A 14,708-nucleotide genomic window follows, 5' to 3' on the forward strand; every position below is an offset into this window, starting at 1 on the left:
GGTTTACAGTGAGCTTAGTTAAGGCTAGGGTTAGTGTTTGATTTTGAACGTGCATTGCATATTCCATTAGTGTTATTGCTAGGGTTTTGGATAGTTCAGGGTTAGTTTTGAATTAGGGTTAGGTTTTGATTAAGAGATACTGTTAGTGTTGGCTTTAGTACGGGTTTTCTGGTAAGGGTGTGGTTAGGACAAGGATAAGGGTTACCGGTACATTTGGAGTTAGGGGGATTGTTAGCTTTCGATGTAACATAAGGGTTTCCTATGGGGATAGTGTTACAGTTAGCGTAGGGTTAGGTTTAGTGTTAGGGTTATGGTTTGGTTTAGATTAGTGTTTTGATTAGGTTTTTGGTTAGTGTTAGGGTTAAGAAATGTTAGTTTAAGGCTAGGGTTAGTGTTGTGTGTCAGATGTGCATTACAAATTTCATTCGTGTGGATGCTAGCGTTTTGGGTATTTCAGGGTTAATTTTCAAGTCAATGTTAAGTTTTCATTTAGAGTTACTGTTAGTGTTAGGTTTAGTACGTAAATTCCGGTTACGGTTTGATTAGGTTTAGGTTTAGGGTTAGCGGTAGATTTAGTGTTAGGGAGAGTGTTAGGGTTGGGGGTAAGGTAGGTTACATAACTGGTAGAGATAGTGGTGCAGTTGGTTTAGGATTAGGGTTAGGGTTAGTGTAAGGTTTATGGTTAGGTTTAGATTATTGTTAGGGTTAGATTTTTGGTTAGTTTTAGGGTTAATGTATGTTACTTTAAGGCTAGTGTTAGTGTTGTGTTGTCAAAGGTGCATAATAAATTTCACTCGTGTTGGTGCTAGCTTTACGGGTATATCAGAGTTAGTTTTCAAGTTGGTGTTAGGTTTTCATTGAGAGTTACTATTAGTGTTAGGTCTAGCACGGGTTCTCTTGTTAGGGTGTGGTTAGGTTAGGTTTAGGGTTAGCGGCAGATTGGTGTTATCATGTCTAATTGGGTTAGAATTAACGTAAGGGTGAGTGGTATGGATTGTGTTACAGTTGGCTTAGTTATAGGGTTATTGTTAGTGTTAGGGTTATGGGTACTTTTAGATCAGGGTTAAGATTAGGTTAGTTTTCGAGTTAGTGTTAGGTTTTCAATTAGAGTTTCTCTTAGTGTTAGGTTTAGTACTTGATTTCTGGTTAGGGTGCGGTAAGGTTTAGGATTAGGGTTAGCAGCATATTGGTGTTAGCGTGAGCGTTAGGGTTAGAGTTAACGTAAGGGTTAGTGTTAGGGTTGGTTGTACAGTTTGCTTAGGGTTAGGGTTAGGGTTAGGGTTAGTTTCAGGGTTAGGGTTAGGTTTAGATTAGAGTGAGGATTAGGTTTTTAGTTAGTGTTAGGGTTAGGTTTATGTTCGTTTAAGGCTAGGGTTCGTTTTGGGTGTTGAATGTGCATTACATATTGCATTAGTGTTGGGGCTAGCGTTATGTATATTTCAGGCTCAGTTTTCGAGTTAGGGTTAGTTTTTGATTCAGAGTTACTGATAGTGTTAGGTTTAGCACGGTTTTTCTGGTTAGGGTGTGGTTAGGTTGACTTTTAAGGTTTTTGGCAGATTTGGTGTTAGCATTTGTGTTAGGGTTAGAGTTAATATAAGGGTGAGTGGTAGGGATAGTGTTACAGTTAACTCAAGGTTAGGTTACGGTTAGTGATAGGGTTATGGTTACATTTAGATTAGTGTTTTGATTAGGTTTTTGGTTAGTGTGAGGGTTAAGGTTATGTTAGGTTAAGGCTATGGGTTGTGTTGGGTGTCGAACTTGCATTACATATTGCATTAGTGTTTATTCGTAGCGTTACAGATATTTCAGGTTTAGTTTTCGAGTTAGGGTTAGGTTTTCATTTAGAGTTGCTGTTAGTGTTCGGTTTAGTACGAGTATTTTGTTTAGGGTGTGGTTGCGTTTAAGTTTGCTGTTAGCGTGGGATTTGCTGTTAGCATGAGTGTTAGCGTTAGAGGTAACGTAAGGGTTACTGGTAGGGTTAGTTTTACAGTTAGCTTAGGATTAGGGTTAGGGTTAGTTTTAGGGTTATGGTTAGGTTTACATTAGGGTTAGGATTAGGTTTTGGTTAGTGTTAGGTTTACAGTGAGCTTAGTTAAGGCTAGGGTTAGTGTTTGATTTTGAACGTGCATTGCATATTCCATTAGTGTTATTGCTAGGGTTTTGGATAGTTCAGGGTTAGTTTTGAATTAGGGTTAGGTTTTGATTAAGAGATACTGTTAGTGTTGGCTTTAGTACGGGTTTTCTGGTAAGGGTGTGGTTAGGACAAGGATAAGGGTTACCGGTACATTTGGAATTAGGGAGATTGTTAGCTTTCGATGTAACATAAGGGTTTCCTGTGGGGATAGTGTTACAGTTAGCGTAGGGTTAGGTTTAGTGTTAGGGTTATGGTTTGGTTTAGATTAGTGTTTTGATTAGGTTTTTGGTTAGTGTTAGGGTTAAGAAATGTTAGTTTAAGGCTAGGGTTAGTGTTGTGTGTCAGATGTGCATTACAAATTTCATTCGTGTTGATGCTAGCGTTTTGGGTATTTCAGGGTAAATTTTCAAGTCAATGTTAAGTTTTCATTTAGAGTTACTGTTAGTGTTAGGTTTAGTACGTAAATTCCGGTTACGGTTTGATTAGTTTTAGGTTTAGGGTTAGCGGTAGATTTAGTGTTAGGGAGAGTGTTAGGGTTGGGGGTAAGGTAGGTTACATAACTGGTAGAGATAGTGGTGCAGTTGGTTTAGGATTAGGGTTAGGGTTAGTGTAAGGTTTATGGTTAGGTTTAGATTAGTGTTAGGGTTAGATTTTTGGTTAGTTTTAGGGTTAATGTATGTTACTTTAAGGCTAGTGTTAGTGTTGTGTTGTCAAAGGTGCATAATAAATTTCACTCGTGTTGGTGCTAGCTTTACGGGTATATCAGAGTTAGTTTTCAAGTTGGTGTTAGGTTTTCATTGAGAGTTACTATTAGTGTTAGGTCTAGCACGGGTTCTCTTGTTAGGGTGTGGTTAGGTTAGGTTTAGGGTTAGCGGCAGATTGGTGTTATCATGTCTAATTGGGTTAGAATTAACGTAAGGGTGAGTGGTATGGATTGTGTTAGAGTTGGCTTAGTTATAGGGTTATTGTTAGTGTTAGGGTTATGGGTACTTTTAGATCAGGGTTAAGATTAGGTTAGTTTTCGAGTTAGTGTTAGGTTTTCAATTAGAGTTTCTCTTAGTGTTAGGTTTAGTACTTGATTTCTGGTTAGGGTGCGGTAAGGTTTAGGATTAGGGTTAGCAGCATATTGGTGTTAGCATGAGCGTTAGGGTTAGAGTTAACGTAAGGGTTAGTGTTAGGGTTGGTTGTACAGTTTGCTTAGGGTTAGGGTTAGGGTTAGGGTTAGTTTCAGGGTTAGGGTTAGGTTTAGATTAGAGTGAGGATTAGGTTTTTGGTTAGTGTTAGGGTTAGGTTTATGTTCGTTTAAGGCTAGGGTTCGTTTTGGGTGTTGAATGTGCATTACATATTGCATTAGTGTTGGGGCTAGCGTTATGTATATTTCAGGCTCAGTTTTCGAGTAAGGGTTAGTTTTTGATTTAGAGTTACTGATAGTGTTAGGTTTAGCACGGTTTTTCTGGTTAGGGTGTGGTTAGGTTGACTTTTAAGGTTTTTGGCAGATTTGGTGTTAGCATTTGTGTTAGGGTTAGAGTTAATATAAGGGTGAGTGGTAGGGATAGTGTTACAGTTAACTCAAGTCTAGGTTACGGTTAGTGATAGGGTTATGGTTACATTTAGATTAGTGTTTTGATTAGGTTTTTGGTTAGTGTGAGGGTTAAGGTTATGTTAGGTTAAGGCTATGGGTTGTGTTGGGTGTCGAACGTGCATTACATATTGCATTAGTGTTTATTCGTAGCGTTACAGATATTTCAGGGTTAGTTTTCGAGTTAGGGTTAGGTTTTCATTTAGAGTTGCTGTTAGTGTTCGGTTTAGTACGAGTATTTTGTTTAGGGTGTGGTTGCGTTTAAGTTTGCTGTTAGCATGGGATTTGTTGTTAGCATGAGTGTTAGCATTAGAGGTAACGTAAGGGTAACTGGTAGGGTTAGTTTTACAGTTAGCTTAGGATTAGGGTTAGGGTTAGTTTTAGGGTTATGGTTAGGTTTACATTAGGGTTAGGATTAGGTTTTGGTTAGTGTTAGGTTTACAGTGAGCTTAGTTAAGGCTAGGGTTAGTGTTTGATTTTGAACGTGCATTGCATATTCCATTAGTGTTATTGCTAGGGTTTTGGATAGTTCAGGGTTAGTTTTGAATTAGGGTTAGGTTTTGATTAAGAGATTTAGTACGGGTTTTCTGGTAAGGGTGTGGTTAGGACAAGGATAAGGGTTACCGGTACATTTGGAGTCAGGGAGATTGTTAGCTTTCGATGTAACATAAGGGTTTCCTGTGGGGATAGTGTTACAGTTAGCGTAGGGTTAGGTTTAGTGTTAGGGTTATGGTTTGGTTTAGATTAGTGTTTTGATTAGGTTTTTGGTTAGTGTTAGGGTTAAGAAATGTTAGTTTAAGGCTAGGGTTAGTGTTGTGTGTCAGATGTGCATTACAAATTTCATTCGTGTTGATGCTAGCGTTTTGGGTATTTCAGGGTAAATTTTCAAGTCAATGTTAAGTTTTCATTTAGAGTTACTGTTAGTGTTAGGTTTAGTACGTAAATTCCGGTTACGGTTTGATTAGTTTTAGGTTTAGGGTTAGCGGTAGATTTAGTGTTAGGGAGAGTGTTAGGGTTGGGGGTAAGGTAGGTTACATAACTGGTAGAGATAGTGGTGCAGTTGGTTTAGGATTAGGGTTAGGGTTAGTGTAAGGTTTATGGTTAGGTTTAGATTAGTGTTAGGGTTAGATTTTTGGTTAGTTTTAGGGTTAATGTATGTTACTTTAAGGCTAGTGTTAGTGTTGTGTTGTCAAAGGTGCATAATAAATTTCACTCGTGTTGGTGCTAGCTTTACGGGTATATCAGAGTTAGTTTTCAAGTTGGTGTTAGGTTTTCATTGAGAGTTACTATTAGTGTTAGGTCTAGCACGGGTTCTCTTGTTAGGGTGTGGTTAGGTTAGGTTTAGGGTTAGCGGCAGATTGGTGTTATCATGTCTAATTGGGTTAGAATTAACGTAAGGGTGAGTGGTATGGATTGTGTTACAGTTGGCTTAGTTATAGGGTTATTGTTAGTGTTAGGGTTATGGGTACTTTTAGATCAGGGTTAAGATTAGGTTAGTTTTCGAGTTAGTGTTAGGTTTTCAATTAGAGTTTCTCTTAGTGTTAGGTTTAGTACTTGATTTCTGGTTAGGGTGCGGTAAGGTTTAGGATTAGGGTTAGCAGCATATTGGTGTTAGCGTGAGCGTTAGGGTTAGAGTTAACGTAAGGGTTAGTGTTAGGGTTGGTTGTACAGTTTGCTTAGGGTTAGGGTTAGGGTTAGTTTCAGGGTTATGGTTAGGTTTAGATTAGAGGATTAGGTTTTTGGTTAGTGTTAAGGTTAGGTTTATGTTCGTTTAAGGCTAGGGTTCGTTTTGGGTGTTGAATGTGCATTACATATTGCATTAGTGTTGGGGCTAGCGTTATGTATATTTCAGGCTCAGTTTTCGAGTTAGGGTTAGTTTTTGATTTAGAGTTACTGATAGTGTTAGGTTTAGCACGGTTTTTCTGGTTAGGGTGTGGTTAGGTTGACTTTTAAGGTTTTTGGCAGATTTGGTGTTAGCATTTGTGTTAGGGTTAGAGTTAATATAAGGGTGAGTGGTAGGGATAGTGTTACAGTTAACTCAAGGTTAGGTTACGGTTAGTGATAGGGTTATGGTTACATTTAGATTAGTGTTTTGATTAGGTTTTTGGTTAGTGTGAGGGTTAAGGTTATGTTAGGTTAAGGCTATGGGTTGTGTTGGGTGTCGAACGTGCATTACATATTGCATTAGTGTTTATTCGTAGCATTACAGATATTTCAGGGTTAGTTTTCGAGTTAGGGTTAGATTTTCATTTAGAGTTGCTGTTAGTGTTCGGTTTAGTACGAGTTTTTTGTGTAGGGTGTGGTTGCGTTTAAGTTTCCTGTTAGGGTTGGATTTGGTGTTTGGATTTTGTAGCCTTCTTGTCGTCGGGGGTTAAGGCCAGTACTGAAGATCATTGTCTCCTAGACTCTAGGAAGTCCTAGAATTCAAGGTAAGCTGTCGTTAGAAACTTGTCCGTAACCCTGAGGAGCCAAACAAGCGTCTCAGTTTTTTTTTTTTGTAGTTATTTTGCTTTTTTCTTAAAATAAAACAAGAGACTAATTGCTTTTCAACCAGTTTCAGAGGTTTTTGAAGCACCTAGGGCAAAACATTAGAATTCTTCTTCTTAAAGCCACAGTAAGTGTGTTCGTTTTGTGTACCCTGACTACACTTTAAATACTACTGGGATTTAGTGTCCACTAAGGGAGAGTTTTGTTGGGATTGCAAAGGTTCCTCACAGTTGGATCCATCTTTGCAGACACCTCTGCAGACCCTTAGACATCACTTGGAACATCGACAAGAAATGTCTTTTATTTCTCTCGTTTTCCCAATGTCAAAAGTAAGCACTGGAAAGGTCTTTGTTGTGCTGGGTGGTGGTGGTAAAGAGAAAATTCTCTGGCTAAAAGCTTGCTACATTTGCAGAGCAACAAAATAAGGGTCCCAGAATCCATGTTGGAAAGCCTACAATGTCTGATAATCCAAGTTCCAGAGAATACAACATCCTTTTCTTTCCTTGTTTTCACCAGCATGGACATGTACACACCTACTCAAAACACATACCCATAAGTTAAAATAATATACATATAAAATTGTAGGTAGTGATGATGTCTTTCCAAAAGTTGAGTCTTTAACACAGGACTGTAACTCACAAGACAAATTGTTCACTATCTTAGCTGCCTTGTTTTCATTTCAAAATGATCACTGTCCTTAAATATATAAGAAGCAGCATTTATTTACCTAAGTGATTACTCCTTGTTTTCTCATCAGATTGATTTTAGGCTCGAACAGTGGGTGCACCCCGTGATAATAAATCAGAGTGTATCCTGAACTCTTAAGTGTCTGTCCCCTGCTATCAACCTATGCATAGTGAGTGCCTTTCTGCGCTTGTCATGTCTTCCTAGGGTCAGTCACAGACAGGGTCTCAAAAATTATGTTCCTCAAAGGTGAAAAGAGGAACATTGTCATGTATCATTATTGTATTCTTTTTTTCAATGTGCCCATCACCTCTGCCATTCCAAACACCTCGGAGCATTGAAAATTTGCATTGTCCATGCTACTGGATTCAAGGGGCCTTCGTTAGAAAATCTTGAGAGTGAGCCTGGTGCTCTTGGGTGAATCCAATGTGCAATCAAATCTGAGAGCCTGGGCAGAGCCTAATGAAGGAGGGGCGAAAGTATGCGGTGTGTTTAGACATACTTACATCCAGAACAACTTGTACAAATTTAAATACATTGTTGAACATCTCTAGTTATGAGGGGGAGTCACATCAACAGAACAGTTGTGCTTATGGAAACCAGACAGGTGAAGTAATGCTATCATGAATACACATGTGCCTCTGTTTACCTGGGAGAATGGAGCCTAAAAAGATGACTAAAGTCTCACACAACAGCCAACTTTATTAAGAACATCAGGCAATATCCACTTTGAGCGTTAAGAAAGATCACGTGAGTAAAGCTCTCATGAGTTCAAGCTGAGTATAATCACAATGACAAGCTACATATGGGGGGAAAACATGAATTGCATATACATACATACTTGGACCTGGGGTTCTGGATGGCTGTGAATCACCATCTGGGTGCTGGAGACTGGACCCAGGTTCTCTGCAAGAACAGCCAGAGCTTTTAGCTATTGAGCCATTGCTCCAGCCTCCCATTTTGAGATAGGCTTTTCCCAGGCTCTCTCCATGTGTATGTTTGTTCATGGCCCAGTACCTACATTAATTTTATTACAAACACGCATGTTCATAAAAAAAATAAAAGAAAGTGTAGTGCAGTGCTGCTAATATTTTTCCCAGCACTGGGGAAATAGGCAGCTGAATCTCTGAGTTCACATTTTTTTGGCACACAGACACAATTCCAAACATTAAGTTCCACACATCAAAAAACACTATTGCAAATAAGTAGAAAATAAAATATAAAAGAGATCTGAATGGCATGGAAATGCCTGGAGACAAGCATAAACAAGATGCCCAGCACTGGTCTTGAAAGATTTGAAGTAGACTGTATTTGTTTTTATGATTAATTATTTACTTCTTTGTCAATACATGGAATTTTTTTTCTCAATCTGGCTGAGCTGGAAGGAGCTCTTTATAAAGTTCTTACCTCTAAATTGGAGATTAGAGGTCTCCTTAGTCCTACCACCACTCCCTGGCAAATTTCACCTTTCCCATTTATCATCTATCTCTGTATTGCTCTATTTATCTATGTATCTCTCTATCTATGTATCTATCTATCTATCTGCCTATCTATCATATATCATCTATTTACCTATCTTGTTTATTTATATCAGTGATATTGTTCAGGAACCGAGTTATTTTATGGTGTCCAGAGCAGTGGCTTTCACCCAGAGCAGTACATAAACTGTGGTGTTGCCACAACTCAGACTCATAACAAAGGTATTTTGGTTGTTGTTGGAAGCTTTAGGTAGATAGGATGAAAAAAAGGTTGGAGGCTGATGGCAAGTCTGTCTGACATTCTGTCTTTTTTTCCAGCATTTCTCTGTATACCCATTTCTGTTCTAGAACTCACACTGAAGTCCTGGTGATCTGACAATTCTCCACCTTCAGATTTCTGAGAATAGAGGCTTGATTTGTCATCTGTGGCTAAAAGTTGGAATTTTGTTATTTATGTTTGAGTACATGAGAGCTGAGTACAATAGTAGCATAACAATACTCAGGAATCAATTAGTATTCTGCCTTAGGGACTGTGTGAACTTTTTTTTGATGTTTGTTTTTGTTTTTACTGTCTCCATATTTACATTTCCTCCTGTCTCTCCCTTCCTTCCTTCTTCCTTTCATTTGTTTTTGAAACTGGTTTTATCTTTGTACCTTGAGAGCCTGTCTTAAAACTCATTTTGTAGGCCAGGCAGAACTGAAAAACAGAAATCAAACTGCCCCTGACTCTGCCTCTGCCTCAGAAATACTGTGCACCAATCTCCACTGGAATACTCAGATATGCATGTACCATGGTTTCCAGTTAAACATTGGTCGAGGAGGGAAAGCCTGCATTGCTGATAGGAATTCAGTTATTTTCAGGTTTATGAGGAAAAATTTACTTTGTTTTGTTTACTTTATATTTTCGCTTGTTTTTTTAAGGCAGGTCCTGTCCTTTATCTGGGCTCCACTACATGGTACAGGTCTTCTTTTTGAGAACAGATATGAAAGCATTGAGCTACTCCAAATCAGTTTACCTCTTCTAAGGTTGTTGCTCTTATTATGCAGCAGAGACTGCAAAAGCCATGCATGAAAATCCAGCCCTGTCAAAGAGCAAAGGGGACCTTTCTTGCTTCAGGGCTTAACAAAGTTTGGCCCTAATTCTCTTGTACTTGTAATTATGGATATATTGTGAATTTTAAAATCATTGAATTCCTGTTAGTCCTCTTGTCACTCTCTAGCTTTTCACTGAACTATTGTCATTTGTTTGTTTTTTGGCGTCAGACTCTGAGTGTGGCTGAGGGAGTACTGCAGGAGTGTTAGAGCAACACAAGTAGGCAAATGAAGTCACAGCTGGCTTCCTAAAATGGTAGATTCTTGTTCCCATAAAACATTGTTGGGAGGAATGCCAGGAAGGTATGAGGGCAGGTATCAAAACAGGACCAGAGGGAAAAGGGGGAGGACGCATGGGCCCTATAAAACACACAAGTCAAGAAGACTGCTGGTCTTAGGGCTCCATCTAATCTGAAGGGTTAAACCTGTTACTTTCCCTTTCTTTGCAGTAGGGTCTTCATAGATGACCATCAACACCCCTGTTACACAGGCAGCCCCTGTGTACCATGGAGGTATTTTATGACTATTAGGGGATGTGTATGCCTATGCTTGTTTTCCTTAATACCAAGGAGCCAGTTCCCTGTACAAGCCACCCTCAAACCCTGCTACTGCTCATCAGACTTTTTCCTTCTGTATGCCCTTTTCCTGTGGCAGTTTCCCACGTCCCAGCCAGGGAGCCATGAGATGGGGTGAATAAGAGAAAATTCTAAAGTAGTCTTGGGTTGTGCCTCCATGCCACAGACTTGGTGGGCATCCTTGTATTCCTGACTACCTCTGTACTTTCCTCTAGCAGTGGCAGGGTGTTTAGAGCTCCATTCACAGACCGATCCTTAGGAATCTATGGATTTGAAGGTTTTTCTTTTTAAGTCACTGGTACCAAAATGGAATTTTACACTGAACGTGCTTGTTCAAAACAGATACACAGAGATCGCTTTGAAAAGGAGGATGTGGTATGAAGCTTTGGGTATTGAGGGGTACAACTAGTTTACCCACCCACGTATTTGCTAAGCTACTAAGCACTCTGAACATATCGGTCCCGGATGAACATTCTATGGTCCAGGCAACTCTAAAGCACCCAAAGTGCCTCAACCTAGGTGAAGCCTCCAGGGCAGGAAGTAGGTTTGCTGAAAACTCCATCTACAGACCAGGTGTGACCAGACCTTAGAAAATGCCTGTTTCAGACACCACATCGTACAGATGCCACTGGAGCTGTAGGAAGACAGTCAGGAACACTCGAGAGTGAAGTTCAAAGTATTTAGCAACTTGGTGGTCTAGCCTTAAGCGCTGAGAGAGAAGACAGAGATTAATGCAATGACCCAGTAGATAAAGATACCGCACAAGCTAGGTGTCCTGAGTTCAGTCTTCAAAACCCACCTACAGGTAGAAGGAGAAAACCAACTTCCTGGAGTTGCCCCTCTGACCTCCCAACCACCCCAACACATTTCTTTAAAAGAGGGTAGAAGCTTTTACTGGCAGAATCTGGGCCAGCACAGTCATGGAGAATGATGCCCAAGAAGCCAGGGCCAGGGGCAGTTTCCCTGCCAGGATGGAAGTATTTAAAGATTTAAACAACTGAGATGTCTGGTATGTCATCCATGGAGAGGTGAATAGATAAACCATTGGTGGGAGAGGCATGGTGGATGAACAGATGATGAAAAGTTGGATTGGTAGGATGAGCAGAAGACAGTTGGTGAGAGGGTGACTCGGGGATGGACATGGGTGGTAGAAGAAACCACGGCAGAAATAAGATTTTGAGTGGAAAGGTCTGGGGGTACAAGGGCTGCCGGAAGAGGCTGCTGGAAAGGCAGGTGACTGAAGCACAGTTGCAGACATAAATCTCATCTCTCCTCACTGACCTGATGCTCATCTCTGGCCTTCCACAGTGAGTTTCTTGGTCCCCTACATGGTCATGCTCATTTTAAAGGGGATGACACTCTTGTACCTGGAGCTGGCTGAGGGGCAGCACATGCGACAGGGCAGCATCGGTGCCTGGAGGACCATCAGCCCCTACCTCAGTGGTGTCGGTATGTGGGGCCCTTCTCAGTCCCTCTGACAGAGACTTGTGGGTTTCTGGGCATCACCGGTGTGCATGGGCTGGACCTGTGACTAGGTGAAACAACCCCCCAAGAGGGCTACCATGGACCTTGTGCAGAGAGGGCCCTGGATTCTGACCCTCACATGGAACCAATCTCACCCCCCAGGGAAACTCCCACCTTGGGGCATCTCCACTCTGGACCTCAGCTTGAGATTCTCTGACTGGCTGGACATAGCATTGATTTGGTCCCAGCTACCTACCCTCTGGGGATGTACACAAACACCAACCCCTGCTTAATGTATGCCTGGTGCTGAACATGACATGCACGTGTTTGAGGTCATTTCATCTTCACCGCACCACTTAGGGGCATTGGTGCATCACAAACATTCCCAGAGTTTGAATGCTGAGGCGCCTATGCGTACTAGGTGGCTTTGCTTCCCACCATAGCTTTTCAATGTGACTTTCAGTTGCTATCCTCTGGTATCTCCAAGACATGCTTCACCTCCTCTGTAAAGGCCCTGGATCCAGGCTCATCAATGGTGGGTGCCTCCCCAACTCAGAAAGGAGAGCAATTGTTCAGGAGCAAGGAAGGGTCAGCTCTGTATAATGGGAAAGAAAGCACTGGAATCCCTAAGGGCCAGATCTCCCTGTGGTGGTGGCGATACTACTATACTCACAGCATGACTAAGGTCAACAGCTTAAACATAGACCTGAGAGCTGATGTGGGGACTAGACTTCAGAAGAGGAGCTATGGAATGGGCTGAACAAACAATTTGATTTTCCTATCTGAGGTTGTAAAACTTAGTTCTCTAGGGCTAGCAAGTGGGGCAACATTTAACACTGTTTAACACTGTGGGAAACACAAACATACACCTTTAGGGTGTCTCTGTAATCTCTCTCTCCCTTATTTCTTTTCTTACCTCTATTCAAATGCATCCTTTCTGTGGCTTTATTTTTTTTCCTTATAGCTTGTATACCGCAGCATAATCTCTCAAGCAATATAAAAATTAGCATTGTTACATTCTTGTAGCGCCCGCGCTACAATCTGTTCCACAAATCTGGCGAAGGCCTAGAGATTGAAATAAAGACAAGACAGCGGGTCATTCGTTCAACGGCAAAGTCTGAACACCATATGCCGAATGTCATTTATTGAGGGGCAAGAACGGGCTTAAATGCCAACTTATAGCACATTGGAAAATTACAGGAATTTTTTTTGGCTTAGCTCCTCCCTGTGTTATCACGAGGTATGGTTGTCATGGGATGTGTGTCACGAGGTGCGTTGTCACAAGTTGTGTGTCACAAGATGTGTTGTCATGAGGTGTGTGTCATGTGAAGAGTACCAACAAAAGTCTTGGGGCAAGGAGTTCCTGCCAACATCTTCAGGCTAGCTCAAGGTGCCTAGGGGTCCTACAGGTCCCCCTTTCTTTAATAAACTAACACCTGTCTTAGGTGACAGATGACGTCAGCATAATTCCTTACCAGTCATTGGAGATGTCACCCAGGTCCGTAACCTTCCTTAGGTTGGATATTTGCCCCCTTTGCCTTACCCGTCACTGGTTAATAGTTTGTCAGCCACACGTGGGCAGAGACATTTTCTCTTGAGTCAAAGACAGTATCTGTCTTGTTAGAAAGTTGGCCTGGGCCTGTTTAATGCTGTGGCAAAGTAGCACCAAGTGCAAGGGCTACAAACCCCAAGGTTCTGCCCACAAGTTGAAGTCCTTGTAAAAGGCCTTCTGCATTGGCAACTGGCACTCAGGTCTCATAGATGTTAATGATCTGCATGGCTAAAACATGTGTGAAACTTAAAAACTGATCACTCCAGGATTTCTGGAGAAAAATGATGTATTAACACAGATATGTGTAAAAGACTGAGAACAAGAAGCCATATGAGCTTCTCACAAAAATTCAAGTGTTCCTATAGGAGGTTAGTTTGTAAATTTAGTTTAAAAATGCCAATTTGTACTAGATAATTGTGTGCTTTGGGTAGCTAAGGCTTAAGCCAAATCCCCTGCTAGTTGATCCACTGTGCTTGCAGTATTTACAGATTGAGAGAGGGCTATGGTAGAAACTGTTGCTTCAGTGGCAGAGGCAGCACTGGCAACCGCAATCCTGGATTCTCCTTTCTGCTCTGGTGCACACCCGGTGTACATGGCCCACAACAGCTGTTATAGCCAGCAGACCTGCTGAGAACAATTGAAACTTTCACCAAAATTAGTAGCATTGGTTGGAACCAGAGTACAGTGCCTAAGATGAAGGTGAAATTCTTGTCTTTTGGATCAGTGTAAATTTATACAGCTGCTTGATCCAAACTATAATTAGTGGTCAGGAAAAAAGGCCACATATGGCTACTCAGATGCACAGGCATCAGGATGGGTAGATTCTTGAAGACCCATCAGACCTTCTTTCTGGCTATTACAATCTCTCTGCATATGGCGAATCAGCAGCTCAGGTACCCAAATAGGGTTATCTGCATCTTGTGGAAAGACACAAACTGACCCTTGGGACCATAAAAGAACTGGGTCAGGGCCGCACCATTTTCCAGTAGTGACATTCTTCCACATGACTGAGCCATAGTCAGATGACCGAGGCTGCCAATGCCTGTCGGCCACAGATCAAGCAGCACCATCAATAGTTAAAAAAATTTTAAATGTATAGGACAAGAGAAAGGTGATCACGAGAGGATCCTGTAAACCCCCCTTTTTTGTTTTATAAAGATAGGCTTTAATTGTGCAATGTGCACGTTCCACCTTGGCCTGATGCTGAGAATTATAAGGGATACCCGTCTTATGTGAGATAAAAAAAATTTTACAAAAAGAATTAAAACCCTGACTAGTATAAGCAGGGCCATTATCAGTTTTTAATTGTCTGAGCATTCCCATGTAAGCAAAGGCTTGTAAACAATGGCTCTTAACATCCTTAAGCCTTTCTCCAGTATGAGCAGAGGCAAATATGAGATGAGAATGTGTATCCACAGATACATGAACAAATTGTAGTCGACCAAAGGAAGGAACATGCCAGATATCATTAAGTGTGACACCATGGGGGTTAACTCCAAGGTGTGGAACAGGTAAGAACTCTGCACATAGGGGACAATTCTTAACTATATCAATAGCTTGGTCTCTAGTAATTTTAAAATGGAATTTCAGTGACCCTCCATTTAGGTGGAAGGTTGTATGAGCTTTGCAGGCTGCTTCATACCCTGACTCATCATCAAGATGG

The 14,708-nt window shown here is 41.1% G+C and overlaps 1 pseudogene; it reads left to right on the plus strand.

The window, feature by feature from the left end:
* LOC127218387 (sodium- and chloride-dependent transporter XTRP3-like) overlaps positions 1–14,708 on the plus strand; it is a 47,488-nt pseudogene that overhangs the window by 12,901 nt on the left and 19,879 nt on the right.

Source organism: Phodopus roborovskii, unplaced genomic scaffold, assembly GCF_943737965.1.
Source record: "Phodopus roborovskii unplaced genomic scaffold, PHOROB, whole genome shotgun sequence".
Taxonomy (NCBI): Eukaryota; Metazoa; Chordata; class Mammalia; order Rodentia; family Cricetidae; genus Phodopus; species Phodopus roborovskii.